A 27,348-nucleotide genomic window follows, 5' to 3' on the forward strand; every position below is an offset into this window, starting at 1 on the left:
TTTTTTGAATAATCTTTTCATTGACAAGTCAAAAACACAATGAAATCTTTGGATTTTCAGGTCCAGTGTTTGTTTTTGTCCTCCTTTTTCATTTTTACACTTTAGCCCTATAACTATATTTTCTCCTACAACCCTTCATTCTACTGATTAATTGCAAGGTCAGTGTAAACAAAAGAGAGCTGTTGTTCTGCTGTTCTTCTGTATCATTGGCCCAGGAAGCATTAATGCTAGGGCCTTCTATTTATCACCACTCAACCCTAGTGCAGCTTGAGCCATTGGGTGCCCCGGTGAGGGTGAGTCCAATTAAAATAATGGACTCGTGAGCTGATGCTTTTCTTAGCTCTCTCAATAATGCGGTCATTTATATGCTGATTTACCATTATTTAGTGTTGCAGGCAGTTTGGAATCAACTCATAAATCCGAAAAGTGCCTCTGTAGGGGATTTCTCATCAAGGACATGTTTTGTCTAAAATCAAAACAACACCAAGGGTTTTATGCATTAAAGATTCATTAGAATTGAACTATGGTGGCCTTGTGCATAATGATAGGTTCCACTTCAGATGGGGGGGAGACTGCTTGTCTCAGCACTATCATTTGCCAAATCTCCAAAATATGATCAGGAATTATCACCAGGAGTCAATGGAAGGAGATTAAGTGGGAACAGCTTGGAAGATTGATCCCATATATTCCGTAACAGACCAAAACAATCTAGCCAAGGTACTACATTACAGGTTCTCGTAGTGAATTAAAAATGCATATGAAGTAGGCTTTATTGACAGTTGGAAATGTTTAGGTTGAACTTCAAAGAACCTGATTAAAGAGCCATATAATCAGTTTGATTTTGAAATAACTTGATGTTACTGAAAATATCTCATGGCTTTTAATGGAAGCTACAACACTTGCAATATGCAAGTCATGAGGCTGCAGTCATTCTGTATTTTCAACTCCCTTTATATGATTTGGGGCATTAAGCTCTTCATTTATGTTCAGTCTGTTGTCAAGAGATGACATCTTCTATTATCTGGTTTTATTAAACAGAAAAAAAATAATCTTTCAAGTTTTGGTCAGTCAATCTTTCAAGTTAAAGACGAAATGCTGTGTATGCATTTGCATTTTTTCACTTTTATCCTACCAAAGCACTGGATCTGTCAAGATGCTACATTTAGATTTTAAGCAAAACATTTTTTCGGTTTTCACAGAAGATCATTAAAGGATAAAGAGGACTGGCTTTCACAGAAGCTCAAATGTGTTATAGAAAACATGAGAGCTGACATCCTATATTCTACAGGGACCATTGTTAATTTGGACAAATGTCACGCTTGAGATTTGTGCAAATTTGTGTGCAAAATAGTTTTTACAGGCATATGGGTTGTAAAAAAAAACATGTTTCCCAGTGTGTTGTTAACCTCTAGTAATCAAGCGTGTAGACAGAGTCTAAAGTCTTGCATGCATGGGCATGGAAAGACGGAGGGATGTGAGACCTCCACAAGGTCAGTGTCACTGAGCCATGACAAAGATTCAGTGTTGTAAATAATGAGAGCTCTGACCTTTTACAAGAGCAAGACAAGCCATTTATCAGCTTCCTCGACCCAGTGTTCACTGAATTCGTCTAGGTGATCTAATAGCAGGTACAAGCAATGAAAATGCAATTGATCTACTCATTTAATTTTTGTTTTGTAAACTGTAAGAAAAAATAAGCAGCAGTCCAACTGCGAATCAAATTTAATTTGTCAAAAGTTTTGTAGGCTTTGAAATTAGTTGAACTTTAACATGGTCCAAATTATGTCACTATGCAACGATTAAAAGTGCTAAACATGTGACAGCATCCAATGCAAACAAAGAGAAACATTGATTTTTAAATGTAAAAGAATATATATGAATTTATATATATATATATATATATATATATATATATATATATATATATATATATATATATATATATAAATTCACAACTACAGTAAGTATCGCAACAGCATTGATACTTTTATTGCTGAAATGGGGCAGCAAATAACTCTTATTTTTCTAATCGATTAATCTGTCAATTATTTTTACGATGATTGGATTACTAATCGGATAGCAAAAGGTTCCTTAAAGCTACAGTGTGTAATAATTACAGGGATATACCGTCAGAAATTTAATATATTATACATAACTATGTTATTTATCATCATCTACGAGCTCAGCCTCTTAACCTTAATATTTGCGTTGCCTTAGAATTCGTTATTTATAATTACATAGGAGCGGGTCTCGCAGCCATGGAGGCAGACATCTTTGCGCTACGGCAGCGCAGAGCAAACAAACTAGCGATTGCGAGATCGCCCATTACGCTCGAAAGTAACTATGGCAAGTTGAGAGAGATGAACTGAGACGGTACTGAACACACAGACTAATGAAATACTATCTGTAAAATTATCTATGTAAACAAACCTCATCACTTGAGAAGATAGGTGATGCGTACGTCGTGTAAGACATTTTGTCCCGTAAAGCTCGCCGTACTGTTGGGGGGGAGAAGCGGTGGGGGGGAGATGTTCATGTTGCTGCGGTCTGCAGTCTGAACGTTAGATGTCGCTGAAAATTACACACTGTAGCTTTAAAGAATATTTTTTTTGAGAATTAAACCAGGTCAAACTAAATCTTTTCCACTTGATAGAGCATATTGATGGAACTATTTTTTTTTTTATTTTCAATGCAACATTTTTCTATAATTCTTTTTTATTTTTCTATAATTACTGTCCAAGTGGGTTGTTCTGTCAGCGATTAATCGATTATTAAATTAGTTGACGATGGCTTCAATAATATACTAATCACCATTGATCGGATTAATTGTTTCAGCCCTATACTGAAATAGAAAGTCAAATAATTTTATATAGTACTTTTAATCTTTTTTATCAGCATATTGCAATATAAGTACAGTCACCCAAAATACACTCTCAAACAAGCACACATCATATCAACGTAGGCAACTTGTTAAAGGAAATGGGAGGAAATTAAAATTGCACCTACGGTACTATTTTTTTGCGTTTTAAGAAAAATACTCTTCCCATTGAGCCTCAGTTGCCCAATAATGCAAAAGTTGAAAAGTACTGGTGCGTGGTGTTGCATAGATGAATGCGCTGAAACTGTCTATCATTAGTGAGAAAATATCGTTTCACAATTTAAATCTTCTTCAAAACCTTCTTCTTGAAACAATTAAGGAACAGTGCATTATATTTAATGTATAATCAGCTCATTATGGTGATTATTAACACTTTGGCATTAACATTAAAAAGAAAAGAGCATTTTTTTAAAACTGGTTTATATTTCCTGTGTTGCAATAGTTCTTATCATCAAGTTTTTGGAAGGGGGATATTTTCTTTGAATCTTAAACCCGTTTTAGCATTGCTTTTTCTACAAACTTCCCTCATCATAAATATAAATAAACATCATTTATATATTAGGAAAATCAAGGGAGTCGAGAAAAACATTGACAGTTTCTTTTTATGCAGAACCACTGAAAGCTACAAATGAATCAAGATGACTGATTCCATCTTGCCCCTTTTAAAGACGTGTTCCTCCTAAAGCTATTTAGAAGATTTTGTCCTCACTCCATCAGCATATGCTCTTAAAATCCCCCAATGCTCTTAGTGTTTTGTAGTAGTGGTCTTTTGAGGCATTTTTTTATTTGTTGTTAAATGAAAGGAAGGGAAAAGATGAAGAGTGAGGGAGATCTTTATGCAACACAGCTGGGCCCTGTACTTGTTCTATGGCATCAGAAATATGATGATGTGTGTGTTTGTGACAGCAGAACACAATGCTATGTCCCCATAGGCCTTCCATTATATTGAAGGGTAAGACGTATCACTCCCGTATCACTCGTCAATAAAGACATTGCCCTTTGGGAAACTGACACAGGAATGGCTTAATAAAAATACAATTCAAGTAAAGTTTACAACCTCTCAATAAATCACTGTAACTCTTGCTAACAAACATTATTAATGGCCTTATGGGGTCTGATAGCTTTGATTACATTGCACTTGTTATGTCTTTATATCAACCTTGTGGTGAAGAAAACATAAAACTCCAAAAATTTAGTTTTATGTTTCCCAATATATTCTAATAAAGCTCAAAGCTAAATAATACAATAAATAAACAAATGACATGGTTCATAACATTTATAACACACATTTGTTAAGATGTTAAGATGGAGACATTGAATGATTTACTATTATCAAATAGCAGGGATAACTTTTATTTAATTACATAATGATACCTCACAGTAAAAATGTCTAGACACTTTTGGCTGTTTTTTTTTTTCTTCCTTATCTGAATCAACTGTGAAAAATCTAGAACTTGTTGTTGTTATTATAATTGTTACGATACGATATTTTGTTTTAGGACTCAAATCGATTTCTATAAATATTGCCAACACCTTACAGAGCAACACAGATGCAGGGAGGACAATGGCAATGGGCACACACACCACTAACATTATTACTTTTAAAATGAAAGACACATTCCGCCTGTATCATTTTTAAAATATAAAACCTACTTCCTTTTTTAAATTAAAATGGGTTCAAGGCAAGGCAAGGAAAATTTATTTGTATAGCACAATTCAGTACAAAGAAAATGCAAAGTGCTTTACAGTACATGATTAAAATACAGGAAGATAAAACAGAATCAAAGCAAGTAGGAAAAAATACAAAAATAAATAAAAGAGCAGAACGACAAAATGTGCTCCTATAACTACATTGCTTGAGAATATGTTTTCTTAATCAAGGTTGCAAATAAATTTTATACCCTTGAAGCTAAACAAGTTAATCAGTTTTGGTCAACCCAAAAAAAAAGTAATCCATGGTGCCTCATAGGTAACTGCTTCTTAGAGCAGTATTTATCTAGGGTTTTATATTTTCATCAAAATAACTATATTCTTAACAATGTGCAGGTCTTCTGAAAATTGTTGTTTAAAATGTTGTTGTTTAAAAAGTAATTTTTCTCTAACTGCATTATTTAGGATTTAATAATTCGAAGTAAAGCATGATGGGAACTGTACACTTTGCATGCTTGTCTTGTAATATGTGAAGGAAGACCTTTTCATTCTAACCTTGACATTTACTCTGAACAGAAATAGTTCTGCTTTATCTTGGACCCTGGATGAGAGCTTTTGTGAGCAGAGTATATGATTTTTTTTAAGCCACATTCTGAACTATTGATAATTTCCCACAAAAAAATGCTTTGTCAGAACTGAACATATACAGTACATATACACACATAGTCACATATGTCCAGAAAGCAGCACTTACAAAAATATTCTTGGTAAGTTTTGTGAAGCAATAGGTTGTTTAGAACCAATAAGTATGGACATACAACAAATAATTCTTCTTTAAAAAGAAAAGCTCTTACAGCAGTCAGTTGGAATTATTTTAAAGATAAAGGCAGCTTACTGGGAACATAACAAAAGGCATAATTAACAAATAGCTCTAAGTGGGTCCTGAATTTTTAAAGGAGGTACCAATAACAATTTGTCACAGCAAGTAATGGTAATATAGATATGAGGTATTTACTGATCACAGCCTAAAATGTCTTAATACAATAAATGCACTGAATACATATATACAAAGAAACTGCAGAAAAGCTCTTTTCAAGAGAAGAATTTATAACAGTGCATCATCTCTGACCTTCTTAGTATCCTCATATTTTGTCCTATTATCAGTATTATTATTTCAGCAATCGATTCATCATCATAAGTCATTATTCCAAACAGTAGAATGGTCTATAGCAAAAATAAAAGGAAATTCAATTCAAATTCAAAAACTCCCCAAAGGGAAATCAAATGTTGTAGTAATTCATAGTTTATTTTTTATCCAGTTGTTGTAGGTGTTGATAGCTGCAGGCAGGAAGGATCTTCTGTATCTTGCACTGAGTCAAAAATAAATACCGTAATGGTGCGAGTGATTCCACAATCTTAAGGTAAATCTGTCAGTAGTCAGTGCGGGGTTTGCTAAAATCACAGTTTTGCTTTTGCCTGACACAGATAATCTACGCAAACATCTCTAAATAAGATTCCTAAGCACAACAGGGCATGTTGGGCACAGCATCATTTGCAAACAGATGGCAAGCACTACTTCAGCTAGGTAATTTCAGAAGAGCTATATGTGTATATATTTTTATCTTTTTTTATTTTTATCTTTATTATCTTGTGTGGTTGGATGTTTATGTATATATATATATATATATATATAAATATAAAACTGTAACTGGAGCGTGTAACAAATGTAATTTCCCTCTGCGATTATTAAAGTATTTCTGATTCTGATTTGAGTTGTAGCGACATATCATCATTGTACATCACGTAAAGTTTCTGCATGCTGCTTCTTTGGTATTTTCACCATCGATGGGCAGTATTGAAGTAAAAAGTGGTTTAAAAAAAAAAAGAAGCTATTTTACAGAGGATGAGCATCTATTTTCTGATCAGCATTTTAGGTTTTGCATACACAATAAAAAAACTTTATTTCAAGATCATTGATGTCCCAAGAAAAAATAAATAAGCCAAAAAAATAATCCTTTTTAAATAAGTATAGTTGACCTTATGTGCTGTTTATTACACACTTTATTTAGACACACATAATAAGAGTTAATTAAGAACAGATTTGTGATCAGTTACTATTCTCCAGCCATGCACATGCACACACATATTAAAACTCACACCTGAGAGCAATTTAGTGACAATCAGCCTAACAGTTATTCTCTTTGGACTGTGGGAAGAAGCCAGAGTACCTGCAAAGAACTAATGCATGCATGGTTAGAACTTGCAAATTCCATGCAGAAAGATTTTGTTACTGTTATTTCATTTATTTATTTTTTAATATTGTACCTGTAAAATATAAAAAATAGGCTATTTGCAAATATTTGTATTTGTCCAATGTAATTAACCACTGAGTCTTGGTGCCCCTACCCTTAAATCATATTTAAATTTTGCTTTTTTTAGGTTTTGTGATGTTTGGTAGCCTTTTGGATCTTCAATCTAACAACTTTTCCATCCTTTTTCCAACTTCTGATGGAAGAAGTCTGTCCCTCCATCTATTAACTTAAGGCCAAGAACACTGGACAAAACACTTGTGAAAGGTTACTGTACTTAGGTTTGATATTTAAGTAATATTTCCTGCCATTATTTCTCTCCAATTGCCCTGACAATATTGGAGAAGCCCCCCCCCCCCCCGCTTTTTTATCTGTGCTTGTGAAAAAAACACCCGGCTATAGAGCCCCAACTGCATCAAAATATTGAGCACAACATTTTCCACAGAAACACGTCACACGCAGAAGTCTATAAATATGATCTGCTAGGACTGAATACATTAAATGCTAAATGTGATACTTGCCATGCATGTATCAAACATTCTTTGTAATAATAATTTAATTTTAACTGAGTAAATAGATTACCTTTTTAAAATAAAATTCAAAGTGATTCTAACTTTTTTTTTTTTTTTTTACATCATATCACTTTACAAAGCAAAATCATTCTTGCTGCTGGAAAGTCAGTCATAAAGAATTGGATTGGTAAAGTGATCTGTGCTGACTTTTTATACCTCTCTAAGAGTGAGAGGAAGGTTGTAGGTGCCACCAGAAGGTACTTAATTTTATTGAGACGTCGGTAATATAGAGTGGGATCCCCCCCAGTTATCCAGGTTGGCACCATAGGATTGGTGTGTATCGGGCAGAGTTAAATTGCATATCGGGCAGAGTTAAATTACCTGTAGATAATGGGAAAGGTTTTGCAGTTCTATGGTAGTAGAACAAAAGGCAAGGTCCTGGGGAACTGTCAACTGCCCAAGGAGAAATTTTTGATCAAATGCTAACAGCTTTAAAGATAATTAGAAATCAAATACTGGAAAATTTGCTCAAACAAAGTCCTCTTCTTCTCCCAAAAAAAGAAAAAAATCAAATAAATAAATAAATGTAATCTAACAAAAACTTCCAACTGTTTTTAATATTCTTTTTTTTGTTTCTGCATTTTTTATTTTATTTATTTATTTATTTATTTATTTATTTATTTATTTATTTATTTATTTATTTATTTATTTATTTATTTATTTATTTATTTATTCCTACTTGCTTTGATTCTGTTTTATCTTCCTCTATTTTAATCATGTAAAGCACTTTGCATTGTCTTTGTACTGAATTGTGCTATACAAATAAATTTGCCTTGCCTTACCTGCTAAAATAGAGGTATAAAATATATTTTTTAGCTGTTGCTTTATCATATATTTTCTTCAAAGACTAATAAATAAAGACATATCCAATTGTTTTGTCTCGGGCCCAGCCAAGGCTGTCAACTAGCCTGATTAGACCAAGACCAGGCTTTGGTCCACAAGAGGCTCTGGTTATAAGAATGTGTTATAATTTTGGGACATTTTCCTTAAATTGTCCCCACGGGGTAATAAAAACAAGTTCCCCGACTCGCACACAATCACACTTAGTAAATGTTGGAATAATTAATTTACCGTCCTTGCTCACTGCTGGTGGTCCTTTATCTCTGGGGTTTGTGGAAAGGTGACTGGGCGGCTTCATGTCATTAAAACCTCATCATCTGAGATGACACAGTCTACTGTTATCGACTTTCACTTTGTTCCCCACAGATGTGTGTCCATTATATCCCATTGGTAGATTACTGTTCATCTGTGATTTCATTAAAAAAAATCTTTTATATACATAAGTACATCTGAATAGAGACAGAATACTGTTTAGATCTGAATAATCCATTTCCTCTGCATGAGAATTCCGACTGCTCATAGTGATTTTAATGCATATTCTTTATATTCATGAGAAAAAAAGAAACACATTACAGTGTAATAGGTTTCCTGAAAAGCATTATCGACAGGGAGGACACAGTAGATATAACGGCTTTAGAGAAAATCATGGATATATCTGATTGGATAATTTCAGGGGAAGTTATGTCATTCTCTCCTCTCCTGAGCAGAGTCAGTCCTAAAGGTCACATCAATAATTTTCAGGTTTCTCCGCCTGGCCATTAATCATTTGGCCTTATGTCTGTCATCATATGGGGCTAATGAGATCTACATAGATCATTTTTCCTACCGGTATGGCCACCAGCCTGATTTAAAAAAAACAAAAAACACTAAAACTCATTGATCTTATATTGCTCTCGCAGGATTCATGTGTGACCCGAGAACATGTTGTGCTGCAGTTTTTCTTCCTGTCAGTTGGTTTGGAGATTTTGCCCCACACATATTGACAGTTTAATATAGATTTTTAAAACATACCATGAATAACTGAAGGTCAAGGAAGCTTTAAATTGGTGCACTGTTTGGAGTATTCTGTTCTTGTAAAAAGAGCAAATTAAGGCATACTCTGTGAAAAGGCTCTCTGCAATAGACAAAAATCCCTCTAAATGTAGCTTAAATTTTTAAATGGCTTCTTTCTTATTCTATCTTGGGTTGAGAATTAAGAACCTACCTGTGAAACTGTCAGTGTCATTTTATTAAAAGTGGGCTTCCATGTTAGACCATTGAGCGTGTCTGCCAGGACCCCCATTACACAAATGTGTACATTTCAGAAATATTCCATTATCTATCATAGTCAATTTTAGATTTCTTTTTGGTCGGCCTATATGTCATATAATACCCGGTTAATGTATTAATGCACAAATATGCACAGATGTTTCTCAGTTGTTTTTGTGACCTGATAGTTTCTTCATCATTGAGATTTAAAGCTCCTTTTCATATTCACAGACATAACTTCTTTGTGAGAGAATAAATCAAATAGCTCTGAGTCATGCTGCTCCATGAAAACCAGTGATTTGCCTCGTTATGCTAGATTAAACAGAAGAAATGTATGTTACATTTTCCTCATAAACAATAATTCAGTAAAATCAAAGCAACTTATATTAGAATTTGGAAACAGTGGTCATTAAGAAGTCAAGAAACAAACATGCGCATGTTTAGTGGGTATATAGGGAACTGATGTATGTTGGGCTTCCTTTCTGCCATTGATCTGCCTTGCTTTTCCTATTCTAGAGAGTACTATGGAAATTAACTGAGGGATTTTTTTTGCCATTTAAGGCTTTACATGTGAGAAGGAGGATTTTAAATTATATTCTAGATTTAACAGGAAGCCAATGAATAGAAGCTAGGATAGGAGAGGTGTGGTCTACAGTATCTCTAATTTTCACCATAACTCTAGCTGCAGCAATTTTACACAATACAATACTAAAGCAAAAACACAGAGAAAACTCTTGTTTGCACTTCACCATAAGCAGTTTGGTCATGGCAAACATGTGTTGAATGTATTCCTGGGTTAAAATTAGCTATGTATGGGGTAATATTAGCAGCAAAATGTGCAAGATCAAAATATAATTGAGACAGAACAAAGGTTCAGCTTCTAGTGGGAAGATGGTGCATAAAATGCAGCCAAAAATATTATGGAATCTATTTAATTTGAATCAACAAATCATGTGTCAGAATTTTTTGGCCACAGATTCAACACTGATCCTATCTGATCCATTTGTCTCCATGTCATTTGAATAAGGCCGAGCAATCTCATATTCAAGTTTGGCAATTCTAATCTATCAAAGGCTGATAAATAAAAACACATACCAGCCAGGTACCATAGACAGCCCTAACCCTACCTAACCTTTACCCTAAGCAGATTCTACCCCCTTTTTGCTTCATTTCTGATTTTTAAGTTTGACTAATGTAATGGCAAAAAAAGGCATTCCTCAAGATATCACAGACTTCAACACCTTAGCTCCGTCTCATGAGACTTCAACCTTCTGTTCCTGTCAGTGACAGGAACAGAAGGTCAAAAAAAAGCATTAATGCTTTAAACAATGAAACAGAAATTAAATTAAAAAAATCTTCAGTTTAAGAGAAAACTGCTTCTTGTTCTCAGACCTTTCTGCCCCCAAAATACCAGGTGGTGTCAAATCAAAAAGCCTCTGGTTTGTCGGCAGTGGTCTTACCTAAAACCAAAGCATGGGTCTTTTCCTTATTATTATAGTAGATAGCGCTGCGCTGCATCTTGACATGCTATGGTTAAAGGGTCAGGCACTGACAGGATTAGGTATTTTTTGCTCTGCTTTAGAAGGAAAAAAAAATAACTCTTTGAATCTAGAAAGAAAGGAATAAGGGGAAAGAAAGGGAGAGGGAGAGCATGGGTAGTACTTTAATGCATCTGGCAGCTTATTGATGAGGCTAAGAATGAACAGGATTAAGTAAGAAAGGTTTTGAAGACCCAAAAGATGAAAGAAATGTGCAAAGACATTAAGATTAGACAAAGGATTTTAAATGTATTTGTCTTTTCCTACTCAAAGGCATCTCCCTTGGTGCATTTACAGAGGCACCCTAAAATATATATAAAACAAACACAAAGGCTCCCTGTCGGGGTATGTGGCTTGAAAATGTACATTCCGCCGATGTACATTGTACATTCCTCCTATTGAAGTGTTATGCCATGATGAACTCTAAAGAGCAAAGTTTTTTCTTTAATATCAATTAACTGAACATACATAATTTCTTAATATGACAAATTAAACATACAACAGGATTAGATTAGTTAAGCCTGCCTCTAATACATATGCATTTGCAGCTTATTTTAGAGAATGCAATGACATACATTTTATATAATTTCTATCTTCTGCTGCATGCATACAGTAGCTTTTGTTACTTTTGTTTCAAAAGAAGATTTTGAAATGATTGGAATTATTATAAAAAAAAAATAATAATAATTATTGCTGCAATAATGGAGCGAACAGGTTCACACTATTTTACAGTAATACTTAATAATTTTCAATATTATATTATAAGCACTTTATAAGTTATAATGGTTGTAGAGACAGTTGATCAAAGCTACTGGAAGAACATATGTGCTTTAATAATCAGGCTTATTATAAAATTTTACAACTACTTTTTTAACCATAAGTGTTTTTCTTCTGAATTAGACCGTGTATACCACTACATCACGTTTGTAAATAGAGTTAAAATAACTGTAAATTTATTTGAAATAGCCCATTGCGTTTTTTCATTCATTGTCCCTGAACAAATGGGAGATGTGTCTCTCAAAAACCAAATGAAATAGAAATTTTATGGTAGTCGTACAAAGTTACAATACATTGACGGTACAAATTCAGTCAATAAAATACAATTTGAAAATGTTTAAACTTTCACTGAAACAAATCAAGTTATTGAAATTAACATATGTAAACTGAATCATTTGTCTAAATGGCAAAACACAATGTAACAAAGAAAAATGAAACTCAATTAATTTCAGTTCAAAAAGTCTCTATAGATCCAAAAGGAATTACATTTCATAGTTGTGTCTTCATTTGAGTCTGTCATCCGTGGAACACTGACCTCCTCTTCTCCCATGCTTTTAATAGGATTCAACTTGTTCCTGTTTCTTCTGAAATTTACAATACCTTGTTTTTTCAACATCCAGGATCGGATGTTTTTTTTTTCCACACCATGCCACAAAGTAATTCAACAGCTCCCTGTACTCAGCTTTTGTCCATTTCTGATGCACCCAATGACTGCAGAGTAATTTAAATATTTCGACAGATGACAGGACTGTTCTTTTTGAAATCAGAGGTGTTCAGATTAAAAAGGAAGGCTGAGAGTACCGTCCTATCTGGTGCTCCTGTGCTGTTGACTACTTGTTTAGATAGCTGACCCTTCAGTCTCAAAAATTATGGTCTTTTTGTTGCTAGCCTAGTCTTTGGTCCAGGCAATTGTGTATGCCTCCACCTGAGTCTTTTCAAGTTCCTGACAAAGTAAATTAGGCCTAAACTGTGTTTATTATAGATGCACACAAGGAATCAAAGGACATGATCCTCATAGTCCTCTCTGCCTTGTCTGACTGAGGTGGAGTTTGTTAAAGCAGGGGTATTATGACCTCTTCAACCCCAAATCCACAGTGATAAGCAAGCTGCTAGGACCTTGATAGCAGCTTTTTTCCTTGCTCAGCTTGAGTCCCTCTAGGTCTGGGTGATATGGAATGCAAGGGCAACAGGTCTATAGTCTTTGAGGACTGTTGGCTCAGTCTTCTTTGGTACTGGAACAAAGCAGGAGGTCTCCACATCACTGTTTCTTGGGTCAGGCTAAGGTTGGAGAGGTGCTGTAGAATCCCACAGAGCTGCTCTGCACAGACCTTCAGGACACGGGGGCTGACACCATCAGGACATGGTGACTTATTGCGACTCGGTGGGTGTGTTCAATTTCAGAGGCTGCCTCCTACAAGGACCGGGTTTCGCTGGTCTGGGTCCTTCGAAGGCTGTTTAAATAAGGAGTGTGGAAGAGTTTGGCCATAGTTTTAAACAGCTCCAGCCACTCACTCAGCGTACCCCCTGTCACCTTGCAACCATGACAGACGCACACACAAACCAGGCAAAGAATGGATGCCGAACTTCTCACTACTGTTCTCTATGCTGATTAGATTGTCGAAGAGCTTCAGCAGCAGTACCGTTATCGCGATTATCAGATTATAGTCTCCACACTGCAAAAATATTGGAATCTTCGCTTAAATCTCAGCCAAACCCATTTGCACAGTTAACAGATAAAACCTTTCAACCTTTTCATAACCCGCCACATGACTCAATAACAATTTACAACAACTATTTTCATTTTCCTACAAGTAGTCCTTCACATACTTGTATTAAATAAAACTCGTAATATTTACCACTGTTCGTTGCCATTTCCTTTTTTTCTCTGAGCATGGAGCGGCCGGCTTCCTTGGACTCGCGATGAATCATAGGATAATCTTGGCCACGGAGGATGCAGCGGTCCTGTCCTTCCAACCGGGCTAAAAGAATGCTGCATAAGTTGGCTGCAAACCAAGGAGTCTTTAAATCCGAACAGTCCACGACGCCACGTTCTGACCTAATCAGCTGACGAATCTGGCCTTTGGAGGAATCAGCTGTCCGGATCCGAACACAGCAATGCTGTTTCTAAATGCGTGTTCTTATACTCATAAAATGTCATCAGCCTAAATTCACAATAACACAAGAGAACAGACAAAGTCCCAATGTTTTTCTCACCCCTCCCTTTTTACCGAACATGCATCAGAGCAGACTTGTGGGTTCTCCAGACTGACAGCTGTCCCAGCAGTATTAAGTTGGAAATTCACTTCTCTGTAGCCGTTGTTCAACAAAAATACGTTTTACAAAACATTTTCTGGCCCATTCACTGATTTAGTGTGTAAATAATTTTTTTTTTCCAATGTTGAGAGGAGCATGGCAACCAGCGGACCTCCGAGGCTAACTGTAGCCTGGGTTTACATTAGTCCTTTGGCAGCAGCCCTCTCTTGGCATAGCTGTGTGTAAAGTACCGATAGCTCTTATGCCGTTTTTTTTTCTTTCTTTTTTTTTCTTTGGCAAAACATTAATTTGATTTGTGTTTATCTGACTCTGTTAATCATGATTTTTTTTTTTTATTATCTTGAGACTTTAATAACAGGAGCTGAAATGCAGCTCCAGACAAGCTTTGAATGTTATGATGTCATGAGTTTTCTGTTCCAAATGATCCATTTTTATTCTGCTTGCTCCCCTTCTCCCCAAGTCTATACTTTCCTGTGTTATTTTCAAGAACGTGTTTGGCAAGAACAGAGGTCCATACTCGCATTCTTGTGAATTCAGAAAAAGTCCAAGTCTCTCTAGTTGCATCTTTACTTGACTTCTAGAGACAGGTGGAAGGGGGGGGAAAGCAACACCATCAAGGAAGGAAGGAAAGAAAGGAAGGAAACATGTGGTATGAAAGGGGAACACTAACATGGCATATACGTAGCATTATAAAAACCTTAGCTTTGCCTCTTAATATTCACATTACAAACATATTTAATGAAAGAATTCTGCTTGAATAAACCTTAAAGTTAGAAATATTTCCACAGAGCCCAACTTCTAGCCTGTAATAAGTATAAATGTGTAGCAATTTAACAAGCATTTATGTTGTCTGCGGTATTAAGATTCAACACAATAAAGTAAACGCAGGATAAATTATGGGCTGCAGACATTGTATCAAATGATGTGCATCTGACCTGACTATCTTGATGATTCCTCCTTGTGCAAAAGTGAATCAGAAAAAAAATCCGGATTGATTATTGGGGGCTTATGGGTGGTAGAAATATCCCTACTTCTGAGAAATGTATATAAAAAAAAAAAGCTAAATCTGCAAATTGCAGTTTCATGGAGACAAAGTTAGTATGCTCATTATTATAAACATTTTGTTTCTGGTGTAAGTACGTGGATACCTCAATTTTAAAATTTGGTAAATGATTGTGGAATTCACTTTTAACATTGATAATAAAAATTGCCATGCTTAAATTAGGTTAATTTCAGTAGTTAACACTTTTTTTAACGCTGATTGTAAGTTTGTTTGAACTTGCCAAACTTAGTAGCAACAACATCCGACAGATAAAGTCACACTGTAACATGACAGCCTGCAAACGCATTAATTTCATGCGTAAATACTAATCTCTCTGTGCCATGTAAAATCTAATAATTCCAGGCTTCACTGTTGAATAATTCATCTTCGTTGTCAGGGATTTTATAGAGAGAAATCTCTTCTATAATGAAAGATTATATTAACTAATTTACATTAAAATGCAGTAATTAAGCAATAAAAATAGCAGCTTCTATATTTTACCTAAAATTACATTAATGAATTCATTAAGTTTAATGATAAAGAACAATCATAAATTTCTTTTAAAGATTAAAAGGCAAAATTAAAATGCAAGATTTGCTTTGACTGTGAGAGTACATTTTTTTTCACCAATCCAGAGCACTTGAATAATAAATTTTCCAACAATTAGTCAAACAAACGGAGAAGATTTTTTTGTTTGTTTTATGATTTAGAGTAATTGCACTCTGGCAATTAATTTCTCAATCTAATACAAAACTGTAATTCTTTCTGTGGTACAACAGAATATTAAAGTATTTCTGAACATGTCTGCTTTTCTAGTATCTACTTCAATCAGCAGCTGTCCAGTCACTGTAAGCCTTTGCAGATGTAAGTTATAAATCAGCTAATCAATGGTACCAAAGTTGGTCCCTGAACAATATTGGAGGAAAATAGCCTGAATAGGCTTCATTGATTTGGCTTCACCAATCGTTTTTTTCCGAAAGAAAGAGTGACCTTGAAGGTCTTTATTTGTCGTAGGACACAATGAGACTGTTATTCTGTCTTTGCTTGTTCCTCTTTGTTGTTGATTTTCTCATGTATTTTTGTGGCAGCTTTCAGGTTAACATAGTATCTTTTTATTATCACTCTCGCCGCTGACCTTTATTACTTTTGTCTCTCCAAAAGTAGAAAATATGAAGCTTTGCTTGTTACCTCATCATAAATTAACATTACAGTAAGCATGTCCATTATCATGGGGGCGAGTTCCTTTTAAGTCACCTGCACAGGGAAAATCCTGGCACCATTATGTCATTAGGGAAAGGAGCAAGAAAAAATCGAAAGTGTTTAAAAAGGACCTATTTTAATTAAAGCTTCAGATTTACTTGCCTATCTGGGTTTAAAACCACGGCTGGGACCAAAGGGGGCCAAAGTGTTGGCTGTAAAAATAAGTCCTGCCATGCAGAGGTAGAAAAGAGCCTCATGAGGGACAGGCAGGGGAGTCAAGGTGGACACCGTGACACATTTCTGTAATCAGGACAAATAACAATAAAAACGTGTAGCTAAATAAAATACACATTGTGCTTACGCTGCACTATTTTGCATTCATGTTAAATTATAGTCTTAATTCAGGCTGTCAGTTCATGTTTTTCAAGGATGAGAAAAATTATTATCTATATATTCAAAAAAACAACCCTCTTAAACACATATGACAAAACACTACTGGCCTGTATTTTATCTTCTATACCTGAATGTAATTGATCAAATTAATAGAGATAAATCTCTGCTTTAGACTGTTTTGGTGGTATGGCATTTCAAGATATTACCAGAACAATCTAAGCTTAATTGCACATTTTACTGAGGATAAATAAATAAAAAAATGTCACAAATATGTTATCCTACATATTCTTCACTGTACAATCTCTATAATGTAAAAATAATTAAGAAACTGAGCTATGGTGTGTCATTAGTCAGTATAGTGTACATGCAAGGACATGAGTATGAGATAAAAATAGGAATATGCTTTGCATATACTTTACAACTATCAGACACGTAGCATACATGTAAACAATTCAGCAGCCAAACGATCTGCTGTGACAGATATGAATGCTCATGGGAAGCCAAAGGACAGCCATTCTCCAGAGCAAGCATGTCACTGTTTTCTTTATTTTATTTCCAGCCCTGGCAAGTATGAAAATTAACATTTATTTTTTTCCTTTACATCTGGGATTGTTATCTTCGTCTTTGTTGCACGCCCACACAACTAATTTTCTTGTTATGTTGCAGTGTAATTTTGTCAAAGTGGTCATTAGCCAAAAGAAGCAACTTCATATCCCTTTAAATAGATTAGTCAGCAATTTTTGCTCCCAAAACAGTCCTTTGTGATTTTAAAATTGCTGACACTACACTGATATCAAGACGATGATAAATCCATAGCTTACTGGGCAACCTTCATCAGGTTGTTGTAAAGACTTCTTGCTGAAGTTCAAACCAAGCGTCAAATTTAGATAAAAGGGATTTAAAGTCAAAGTGGCATCGTTGTTAGAACATGATAAGAGGTCTGAGATGTTCTTAAACTTTTGCTTTACCAAGGTATTCAGATAAACAACCATCTCAGAAAGCACAAAACCTTCAACTTTGAAGATGGGCTAAGGCTGCAGATAACAGTCTCGCACTATTCCTGTCAACTAAGAAGATGATGATAAACAGTAAATTGCTTTTACTTATATAGAGCTCTTTCATCACAGGAGACTCTAAAACACTTTATACTACATGCAGTCATTTACCTATTCATGCACACATTAACACACTGATGATTCAGTTATAAAAATTATAATTAGCACAGGCTAAAAAACAAAACAAAAAAAACTCACCAGAAACAGATCTTAGTCCAGTAGAGTTACCTTGGGATTAAGTAAAATAGAAGATCAACGTAATTGATGTGCTGTTCAAAATTTGCAGCTACTATGTGACGTCATCATGTGATGATGATAAGGACCAAAGTCTCTTGGGGACGCTCCTGACACCTTGGGTCGAATTTCACTCAAAATTTAGACAAATTGAAATCAAAAGGTGGTCTAACCTAGAACTACAGTAGTAGCCATTTAAAATTTCCAGACTTTCCTTGATGGGCCCTTGGCTGGTCCTTGGCTAGTCCCCTACAATTCCTTTTTAAACATCTAAAATATTCTTTCTGTAATGATTTGTGGACATTAAGGCCCCGTCCACACGAAGTCAAAACGAACACGAAACGCTAATATTTTCCAGAACGTTTGTCGTAAAGACGGAGACGTAAAATACAGTAAATGTGATCGTCCACACGAATGCATGAAAACGCTGCAAAATGTATGCCAGGCCTGTAAGTGGCGCTGTGGTGCCAAAGCAGAAATAGGCGACGAAATGTTGGGCATGCGCACTGATATTTATACATGGTTGCCCAGCGGGTCCATTTTCGTGGTTCAGTCAAATTCAGGTGCTGAACTATGTCATCGATATTGCTCTGTTCTTCCTGGAGATATTCCAGAAGAAGAAGAAGATTCTGTTGTAAGCCCGACAGCAGGGTGAGTAGCATGAGCAGCAACCATTCAACACAGTACGGCGCCATTGTTGTTGTGATACTGTGTCGCGCATTCGTGTTTAGAGGCGACGCTATGTCGCATGCGTGTGAGAAAAAAAATGCGGTTAGAGCTTAAAGATGGAACCGCGAAAACAGCGTTTCAAAATCTTCCCATTCTGAAGGCTTAATAAAAAAAAGATCGTTTACAGACCCCCGAAACGCCGGTTTCGTATGGATGAGAGGCTGGTTTGGTGAAAAATTTGTGCGTTTAGGCCAGGGTTTGGCTTCGTGAGGACGGGGCCTAAGATCTAAAGAGAAGCATTATCTCTTGGTCAGACACTGTAATTCAGTGAAAGGGTGGAGTCAGGGTAAAAAAAACGCCCATGAAAAATGCCAGTGGCTGGAAGTTGGAGGGGATGTTTTTGCCATTCAGCTGGCTTTTGACTGGGAAGGTCCATTTTGAATGGCTGCTACTGTACCAGACATAATTTAATATCTCTTGTTTTGGCTCATTAGCAGGATGCCATAGTCAGTATCTCAATTTAAAATATCCTCCATCTTTGTAATGATCAGTGAAGTTTGAACAGACAGTTCGGATCACAGTATGATGATATGGAGATGTTTTCCGCATCAGAAACAGCAGAGCAGATGTCCATTTTCTTCTGGACTACAGGGAGAGAGTTTCATGAGACATTTTAGTCCATCATCAGTAGAAAGACTGGTCAAGTATATGATTGCATTATTAAAACTGAATATTTTAAATCTAATTTGCAGCACAGAGACTCAATTAATTGTGACAAAATTCTTCAAAGTATTTATCCTAAATATATCAAATTACATGTTTTTTTTATTATCCATTTAAAGATGATAATATAAAAGGCACACAAAAATCCAAGATCTATGTGTTATTTCTTTGCACCAATAGCTCCACAGTTACAATTTACCAACAGCAATGAAAACAAAGCAACCAAAGCACAACAAGCATTAATATACCCATGAATAAACATATAGCTAATATATATATTTTTTTGATGCAGTGTAAATTGCTTTCATTAATTGTTTTTTTATTATCAATCATATTAGTTCCATTTATTTCACAAATCAAGTATGCATAATGCGACATATAATGTTTTGTTCCTCAACTGTAGTTTGAACTCTGATATTGGCAAATTATAAGTGAAACAACATGCATGTTGAACTAAAAAGCACTGGAGTACACCCGTCTTTCCACATTGGCGCTTGAAGAATATGTGTTTCTTTTCACATTAGTTCTTAGTATTGTATCATGTTGACTACCATGTATCAATTGATTACAGTATCTGCTAAAGAGAATAATCGAACCTAGATGCTGTTTAAAGAAGCTGTTAAAAAGGGAGTTTTATATCCGTGTTTACCCTGGAATCAATCCATTCTATCACTGATGAGATTTAATAATACAAGATGGGTGGTGTTAACCTTGTAGATGATTTTTTTTCATGCTTTAACATCAACAATCATAGACAATTCCCTCAGCTCCTTCCTCTCACTAAAGGTACAATCTGTTGTGACAGATAATGTGAGTGAATGTAAGGGGCTGTCAGCTCTGCCAGATCCTTTACACTCCTTGTGTAAAGAAATTTATAATTCATGATCACCATCTGCAAGTTGCAGTATTTGTCTCTCCTAAATCTACAGTGGGCACTCTACGGTTTTTTAACTCCACTTTAATAAAAGAAGGCACTTTATTTGATAAATCTAAGTCAGCAGTTGTACAAACATTAGACATCAGTGCACACAAATATAGATAATGTAGAATGTTTCTTCTAATTACCGGCACAGAAACCCCTGCAAATCAAACAATGTCTTGGTCAGTTTAAACAATCTTTTTTTCTCTTTTCTTTTCGATGTGTTCTGTCTGTGGTTTCTAACCACTGATTGCCTGAGCTTGGCTATTTTCTATTTCTCATTTATAGTTTAGGAAATGGTTTGGCTAAGTCAGCTTCTAGCACTTCCCATTCACTAAGGCACTGGGATGCTGTAGCAATTGCATACTTTTCAAATAGTAATCAGAGCCTGCCTTTCCTGATTTTGCTGTAATTATTTTCCCTGCACATGCTTGAATTTGCCTTGTCAAATGTAATACAATGTTAGAGGAAACTTTGTGTATTCTGGTCTTCTATTTACTGTCAGTACTTTTAAGTCTTTGAAGGGCTGGTTATACTCCCACAGTAGTGTGTCACAGTGTCGAAGGTATTACGCAGATATTTTTGATTTATGCCCAGTTTTGGTGTGGTCTGTGCTACGTTATTCCATGCCACAAGGCAAGAGGGACAATCACGAACTAGCCGTGGGTTTAGATACGGCCGAGGCGGAGTGGAAGTGGCGGAGTGGAAGTGGGGCATATTTGCATTAAAATATATTATATATTTTAGTTATATTTTTTATATTTATATTTTTTTAAAACAAAGTGGAGTGGGTATGACGTCATCCACGTGCTGGCTACCATTTATTCATCCCTCCGCTAAACTGCTGCTAGTTTTACTCACATGCCTAGAAGATGTCTAGTGCTACGACCACAGATGATCTCGCTCTCGAAATGGAATTGAATGATTCCGATTAGCTAGCCGAATGAATAGAAGGGGTAGATCGTAGCTGCCTCTGGCCCGGGCTCACTGTCACAACTCCAATCCAATCCTCAAGTCGTTTGCCCATAGGAAGACGTTACTTGGATATAACAAAAACGAATATCTTCGGAACAGCTCCAAATGACACAAAACTAATATGGGTGAGTAGAACATGATGTAATAACGTAAAAATCAAGCGGCCAGTGTAAAAAAAAATGGTGTTCCCCTTTAACTGCGACACACACGCAGACGACCTGGATTCTGAGCAGAAACCAGCCTTAAGTTTTTGCCCCTTGTAGATCACCATTTTTTCAACATTTTGATAACAAAACAAATACCAAACAGAGATATCTAGAGCAAATACAACAAGTGTTCAAATCAGCTATTTCACTTATTAAGCTAAAAAAGTTATACAAACTTACCTTCCTCTCATCTCTTTTAAAAAGGGAAATTTTAACTGTGAATAACAAGAATTTTTGGTTCTGTTTCCACTGTATAGACAATCAAAGCACACTTAAACTCCGTGAATTAAATAGTACAAATTTTGAGTTTAGTAATAGCTTAATTTGATGTATGGTAAATTATTTTTCAGGTTAATATAGTAATATATTATATAGTAATATTAATATAGTCATTGGTGCCAGTTGCTTTCAGGAATGCTTAACCAAATTTACACATTGTAGCTATAAATAGAACCGGAATGACATAAATAAAGAGAGCAAAACCATTTGCATGGCTTTGGGACTTCAGAAAACTAAAGAAAGAGCAATTATTCCCAAATGAAATTCACAATTAAATCCCAGTGTGTTCGATTTACCATTAAAGAAAGAAAAATGACATCCATGTGAAATTTCTGAAGTGACAAAAAACCGCTGATGACTCCAGAGCTCTCTGGAAGAATTTTTGACAGAGCTTGACTTAAAAGGCAACGGTAAAAGTTTTTTCGAAAGGTGTGTTTAGTGTTGATTACTAATCCAATCTGAATATTTTTTCCCTTAAAAGTCAGGAATAAACTATTTCAAATAAAACTACAGATCAAATAGATCTTAACATCTTCGCAGCGCTTTCGCTACTCGGGCCTAAAAATGGGGATCGCTCTACATGTACAGAAAGCTAATCCCAGTGTTATATCTCTTTCAATATATTGTTTCTGGCTTCACTCAGTGCATGGACCAACGCAGCTGTCAGGAACCGGGGTGGATGTTTTAGCTAAATCGCCCCCTCAACAGAATGAAAAGCAAAGTCTCTTTCTTCTGGATGACAGGACTGACATACACAACAAGACTTCTCCAAACAATTATGTGGGAACATCTCATCAGGCAGTCTCACAAGACGACATATTCTTGTTGAAGTCCGTGGATCTGACAACTTACTGACATAATTCTATTTTTTTAGCTAGAGGATTATTTTTGCAGATACAGGAGACTCTCTGTTTTCTGTTTTTTTTTGTTCATGCTATATACAGTACATTATACCAGTCACAGATGAACAGGACAATGTAAATTCATTGTACCAAGAGCCAATGAGAGAAGTATATAAAAAAAAAATAATAATGAGAGGTAGCTGGTAGATTCTGTATCCGAGTTTTATCTGGTTATGCTGAGCTGAATTTAGAGGATACCAGAAAATTGATAAACAGAAAAAAATATATATACCTGCTCAATTAGTAATTGACCTCTCTTTTTGTGTTTTGGCAACAGAAAGCCAGAGACTACAGTAACATCTAAAGGTCAAACTGTGGCTTTTACGCCCAAGGTAAGTCTACATGCTTTCTATCTACATTTATGTTCATGTACGTTCTGTGCCTGGAATTTCACTATGTAATGCTGTAAATTATCTTTACATAGAGTAGTTGCTGTACGTTTGATGGTAGTGCAGTCAGTTGGCAGTCATTGTTGACAGTGGCATTCTAGAAACTCTTTGTTGGAAGGGCCATGCAGAGGCACTTATTTTGGAGAGGCTGTATCAAAAAGGCTTTTTCATTCAAATCACAAACCTTGTCAGTGTTTTTTTTAAGAATTTAAGTATAGCATTTGTTTTTTTTTTTTCCATTTACTGATAAGAATTAATTTAAGAAGAATTCTTAAATATAATAAAAACTGTTTGCACTTCTTTATTATTAAAAACTGATCAACATAACTTTTTTAATTCCATGCTACACCATCTGCCTCTAAGAAAAAAGACTGCATGAAGCCAAAGCAAAAATGTAGTAACAGCTGGAGTGTATCAGTGTATAATGTTCCATCCATTGATGAGAGTCACTTCTGTTGTGGGTCTAATAATAAAGTGCAGGTGAGAAATGGCTGTCTTTAAAGGTTTCATTTGGATAACTTATACATCAGTTCTATGCTCATTAGCAGAGGTGTCAAAAGTATTTATTTTCTCTACTTAAGTAAAAGTACAGATTGTCCCAAAATGGTGAGAACATAAAAAATACTGACTCTATGTAGTTTTATACTAACTAAAATAAAATTTCAGACAAGATGACAAAGATTGAACTGAATATAAGTTCTGCATAAACAGTGAGATGCTTTTATTGCATGTGGGTCTCTTTTTTTCAAAAACGGGGCTTGTGGTTTGTCACAAACAATTTTGCCGTGGAAATGTGTGGGTGCTCACGCCAACTCTGACCCATCCATATGGATATACAGATTTTAGAGAGAGGTGGAATTGGTGACATAGATAGTGACTAAGGGAACCTGATGTCACACTGAATCATATATTTTCTCAGACATTTAACTTCACTTGATAAGAGATGTTATTCATGGATCAAAGTTATCAGATCAGAAACTACAGTGTGATATATGCTAGAACTGAAAGCTGATGTCACAAATAATAAAAAAAAGAGCCAGCTTCAATTCAAAATCACTGTCTGCATATTTAAATATTTCCTCACATTACATTCCTTTTCATTGAGATAAATAAAGTGAATCATACCGCAGATACCGTAAATAAATTAATTTAAGGAAGCGTGAAGAATTTACACAAGTTGCTCTAAACATTCAAATTTGCTGAACTAACCACGCATAATGGTGCAAGATGGAGGATTTAACTATTGAAGACAATGGGGCAAGAAGGACAGAATGCTTTTTTGTGGATTTTCAATGTTTCTTGACCAAGGATGATGAGTGGTTATTAGCTGATCAGGCTCCATAGGGCATCTCTGTCGGGACTCAGGTCATCCCTGTTCATCACAGGTTTTAAGCAGGAAGAGGTGAGTGTGCATTAATCCAAAGGGTAGCTGGGTGCATGCTTCTAAAGAGAAAAACAAAACAGTCTGTGGCACATATATAATATGAAATATATTCATAAATTATATGCTGCAGTGATTTTGTTAAAAAAGAATCAAAGAAAAATTAGGTTGTTTGCCAGATCAGCTGGCTTTTCGTCTTGTTTTCATTGTTTAAGCACTCTGTGGTTCCTCTCAACTTTTATCAGTGCAAACTGGTGTTAAACATAAACAACAATTGATTGACTCTCTGCCTGAATCTGGTTGTAACAACAAAACAATTCTGTGAATTTATTCATAAATCCAAGATATCATAGTCAGTGATAAGGCCAATGCTGCCTGGATTTTCTTGTTAACATAATCAGTCCAAGTCAGACTGAAGACGTCATTAATAATACTACCTTATGTCAGGTTGTGGAGGTTTGTAGAGGACCCAAATGCAGAGGTGGAAGCTGAGGTGGTTTCTTGCAGATTTAAGGAGTAGTTGTAACAGAAGCATAAATCCAGAAATAATTAATTAAGGAACAAAAGAACCAGAGCAAAGGGGAACACATACAGTAGGTTAGGGAGAGAATGAAGAGAATCCAGCAACCAATAACTCCAGAGCAGGAGTACATATGTCAAACAGAACAAAGAATGGAGTGATCAACTGGTATGGAGCAGGCATGGACAGAAGGATCTAGAAGAGAGCTAGGGGAAAGGACACTGGCACAAGGCGCAACAGAGAGTAAACAAGAAATACATAAGAACTCAAATACAACCAGAAAACTAGAATGACACAAAATGGAAATGAAACCAATTACCTACAAAACACAAAATGACATAAATCAGAGTGTAACTGAAACTTCAAAGAAAATTAAAACAAAACCAAAAAGCCCAGAAAGGGCAGAATCATGACACCTTTAATTTACTGTGCCTTCAAAATGCTTTTCTCTGACTTTCCACTTCTCACAAAAACACCTTGATTAAATGGCACTTTTTTTTAGCTCTGTTGGCTGCGGTAACCATTGGTTACCATTGAATAAAAGTGGTCAACAGGCTCATTTACATACACAATGACATTCATGCTGTGCCTTGCATGAACTGTTTATGGTGTAACATGGGCCGGTGCAGGACAAAGCGTGCGGTGGGGCCTCATACACAAAATAGCTTGTTTTCATGCGTGGGCATGGTTTCATAAATCAGATTTTTGCCGCACCCCATTTTCGCCTTTTGGCTGTGTTTAGTATTATTACCCTTATTGGATGTGAACCCTGCGTTTACATATCACAGCATTAAAGTTGAAAATAGCATTGACGATTAAATAGAACTTGAACCATAAAATCATCATGTAAATTTAAACTATGATAATTCCAATAGAACAGATTCTCTTTGTGGTCTTGATTTTCTCCCTATTCTGTGGCAGCTGTTAGATCACATCATCAATATGCATAGAAGTAAAAGGTATGTTTGGAGAAAGTTAGAAGTAGAAAGAAAAGATGTTTGTATTCAAATCAATCAGGTAATCAATCAATCAATCAGTCAACTTTATTGTCAACTTCAATTGACATTGCAATCGAGATTTCAGGGGCGGATTCCAGCAGGCTGGGCAGGAATTTTCCATCAGTCTTGAGTCTTTTGTTGCTGGCTCTTCGTGTTGAATCCAATATTCCGAATTTGTTGGGCTTTTCCACCTTGAAGCGAGCGTCCACATTCAAGATATTATACTATCTCACCTTTGTGTTCAACCACCGCAGCCGGCCTGTGTTCAATCGCACCCAGTATATAGCTCATCTCATCATAGCCTTTGTGAGGGCGTCAGCCGCTGCCGACAGCCTGATCAATGCCCAAATTGTCACATCTCCCTGATATAGAGATTTTTTGTTTCGTGTTTCTGTTTGGTAAAGCAATCTGGTTGCCTTGTGCATGTTGTGTTATGTATAGATAAATTTGCCTTGCCTATGGTTACTTCCCAAGCTAAATGAAGGTAATGTTACAGTATATGGAACTCTATGTCACCAAGCATTTGGATGCCAAATAACAGAGTTCACCTTCTGGCATTTTTTGGAAACCATGACTAATCTGGTCAGGCGTCTTTTGAAAACAAAAGGGGGACTAAATTTACCTTGCAAGTGAGATTAATTGTTGATTTGTGAATGCACAAATTCCTGAAAAAATACATCTTGCCAGGAGCCAGCATACGGTATGCGTTAGTCTCAATACAGAAATGTTTCAGACAAATGAAATCCAGTGAGACGCTGACATCAACGCATCGTACACGGAAGGCTGAAGCAACAAAAAGATGGCCGCAGCAGTTTTAGCTGGCATATCCTCTAACTGTTTTTGAAAATCAAGCAATAGGACGCAATTTATTGCCTTTGTGGGTGGGAAGACTTTTGCACATTCCAGATTTGATAAAAGTTTATTAGTTTATTAGAAATTTTTAGTTAAATCTTTTAGTTGTTAAATGAAGCTCTAGCGAAAGTTCAATTGAAGAAACTCTGACTTACCTCACATCATCAGAAGCCGATCCGTCTCCGAAGCGAGCCAATCAGCTTTGAACTACTCCACCACGAAGCCCAATCAGCGTCCTGCTTCCACTTTATAAACTCCCTCAAATCTCACCACAGCCGCTATCCTGCAATCGCAATGTCGGATTTCGATCCAGACGACAATTCAATTTTCCCCGCTCGGAGAAACTCCCGTCTAGCCGCTCTCATCTCCTTCTTCCGCGTTACACTCCAAGGGTATATTGCCAGGCTCCGACCTAGACTCTGCTCAGATGTCTTAACGAGCCTCCCTCCTACCTCCTCGTGTTTCATCTCCCTCGCCTTCCGCTTCAATCCGCTCCGATTCCTGGCCGCAAAAGACATGCAAGTC

General features: G+C 35.9%; 1 protein-coding gene across 4 annotated transcripts in view; it reads left to right on the forward strand.

Annotated features, from left to right (window-relative positions):
• tnr (tenascin R (restrictin, janusin)) overlaps window positions 1-27,348 on the forward strand; it is a 267,509-nt gene that overhangs the window by 41,829 nt on the left and 198,332 nt on the right. For 3 of the 4 annotated variants that reach the window (XM_038289296.1, XM_038289300.1, XM_038289299.1), the window contains exon 2: window positions 22,958-23,015. The gene's annotated coding sequence lies outside the window, so the exon portion shown is untranslated. The remainder of the gene's footprint in view (window positions 1-22,957; window positions 23,016-27,348) is intronic. The other variant, XM_038289297.1, reaches the window with a different exon arrangement.

Source organism: Cyprinodon tularosa, unplaced genomic scaffold, assembly GCF_016077235.1.
Source record: "Cyprinodon tularosa strain WSP-4 unplaced genomic scaffold, ASM1607723v1 ctg267, whole genome shotgun sequence".
In the NCBI taxonomy this organism is placed as follows: domain Eukaryota; kingdom Metazoa; phylum Chordata; class Actinopteri; order Cyprinodontiformes; family Cyprinodontidae; genus Cyprinodon; species Cyprinodon tularosa.